The sequence below is a fragment of the Pteropus vampyrus genome, unplaced genomic scaffold (assembly GCF_000151845.1).
Source record: "Pteropus vampyrus isolate Shadow unplaced genomic scaffold, Pvam_2.0 Scaffold287, whole genome shotgun sequence".
Classification (NCBI taxonomy): Eukaryota; Metazoa; Chordata; class Mammalia; order Chiroptera; family Pteropodidae; genus Pteropus; species Pteropus vampyrus.
In genome coordinates, this window is record NW_011889068.1 from 1,629,335 (window position 1) to 1,631,892 (window position 2,558).

The following is a 2,558-nucleotide window of genomic DNA, read 5'->3' on the forward strand; positions in this document are numbered from 1 at the left end:
TTTTTTTACTTTATTCTCTTTTTCTGAGTTCTTTTTGATTAATTAAATATTTTTAATGATTCCATTTTTGTCCTTTGTTGGTCTATTAACTATAACTCTTTGGCTTGTTTTATTAGTGGTTATCTTAGAGTTTATAGGATACATTTTAATTTATCACAGTCTACCATCCATTGATAATATACCACTTCATATATAATACACAAACCTTACAATAGTATATTTTCATTTCTCTCCTCCAGGCCTTTGTCCATCTAGCATAAGCCAGGCAAGTGATTGTTTATTTTAATTTATTATTCATAATAACACTATTATTAATTTAATAATAGCTAGCATATATTGAGCACTTTGTATAGATTAGGCACTAGGGTCAGCAGTGTATTAGCTCATTCTCATCCTGGCACTTCTTTCATCCAAGTGATCCGAGTGGCGTCCCCTCTGCTACAAAACAACTTTATATAAACAGCATTTCTGAACCCTCACTCTGTGCTGGGCACTGCTCCAGCTGCATGCAATTGCATACATTAATTCATTGAACTTTAGCGATAACCCTATGAGGAAGGTGGAGGTAATTTAGGTAGCTTGCTCAAGATGGGAATTTGAGCTTGTCAGTCTAACTCTGTAATCTACTTTCTTGTCTGGTACACTATTAATAAGAATGATATTGATCTATTAAATAAAAATAAAAAGTTATAATACTTTGAGAAGAAGTCACAGAATAATAGATAAAGATAATTAGGAAGAGTTATCTCTGCTCTCTGAATGAAACATTTTTCTTTTGAAACCAGCATACTAGTCCCCCCTTTGAGGCTTGCTTGCTTCGACAACTCATAGAAGTCATGCACTCAGATCTCTTTAGCCATCTGCTTCCTCAGATTAAAGTGTTGGATTCTCTTTAAAAATAAAATGTGTGTTTAAGAGCATAACCTTCCTAAATTTTATTCCTTTGATAAGTTATTCAGTGAAAACCATTGTCCATGAAATTAAAAAAAAAAAAACCCACCAAAAACCATTCTGCCATATGAGTTATGCTTTTGCTTTTCGAGTCTTGTATGAGACTTACGCTTTGAAATCATATTTCTCTTATAACAGTTCTAGAGGAAATATGATGGATGTGTGTATTTAGTTAACAGAATGATTGTTCTTTTAATAAAAGGAGACTAAATCAACACGTACTAAACTATTTGTGCTCTGCACCGTATAGCTGCTGTGTATTTTTCGAGACTGTACCCTAGATAGGTATTCTTTCTTTTTTTTAGTTTCTTTTTAATTATTTAATTTTAATTAAAATTAAAAATTTTTAATTTTAATTAGTTTCACGTATACAGTACATTGGTTAGACATCTATATAGTTCATAAAACGATCCCCCCAATTGTTCCCTCCCTCACCTCATCCTCCACCTAGCCAATGTATTAACGCTAATTACATTCCCTATGCCATGATCCCATCCCCATGACCATCCATCAGCTACTAATTTGTACTTCTTTAATCCTTTATCCCATTCTCCCAGCCCCGCAAATTCCCCTCCCCTCTGTCCGTCACTAAATTATCTACTATATTTGTGAGTCTGTTTTTGATTAGTTTGTTCTTTTTATTCCTTAAATTCCACATATAAGTGAAATCATATAGCGTTTATCTTTCAATGTCTGACTTAAATACCTTCTAGGTTCATCAATGCAATATCTTTTTCCATTCCCTTCTTTTTCATATGTAGAAGTCTTGTTTTTTTATCCTTTCAGCCACTCTATCTTCTGGTTGGAGCACTTAATTCTTTCCTATTTAAGGTACTTATTGATAGGAATGTAGTTGTTACCATTCTTTATTCTTGTTTTTGATACATGTTTTTTCTTTGTAAAGAAGTCCCTCCAACATTTACTGTAATACTGGCTTGGTGGTGATAAATTCTTTTAGTTTATTTTGTCCGGGAAGCTCTTTATCTGTCCTTCAACTCTAAACGATGGCTTTGCTGGATAAATTATTCTTGGTCGTATATCCTGGGTCTTTGTCCTGAATATTCCTTGAATATTTTTTGCCAAGCCCTTCTGTCCTGCATAGTTTCTTTTGAGAAATCAGCTGCCAGTCTTATAGGCAGTCCCTTGTAGGTAACTAACTGCTTTTCTCTTGCTCCTTTTAAGATTCTCTCTTTGTATTTAACCTTTGGCATTTTAATTATGATGTGTCTTGGTGTGGGCCTCTTTAGATCCTTGAGTTTTGGAATTCCCTGAGCTACTTGGGATTTTATGTCCATTTCTTTCACCAGGTTAGGGACGTTTTCCATCATTATTTCTTCAAACAGCTGTTCAACATCTTGATTTTCTTCAGTTACGCCGATCAGATGAATATTTGGAGCCCTAATAGTGTCCCATATACTCCTTAAATCATTTTTATGGTCTTGGCATCTTTTTTCTTGCCATTCTGATTCAGTGTCCTGATTGGCTTTCCTGTCCTCTAGATAGGGCATTTAATCCTCTTCTTTATTCACTTTGTTTATTCCTTTGTTTATTCAATTTAATATACTTCTCATCTCAGATAATATGTTCTCCATTTCAGACTGGTTCCC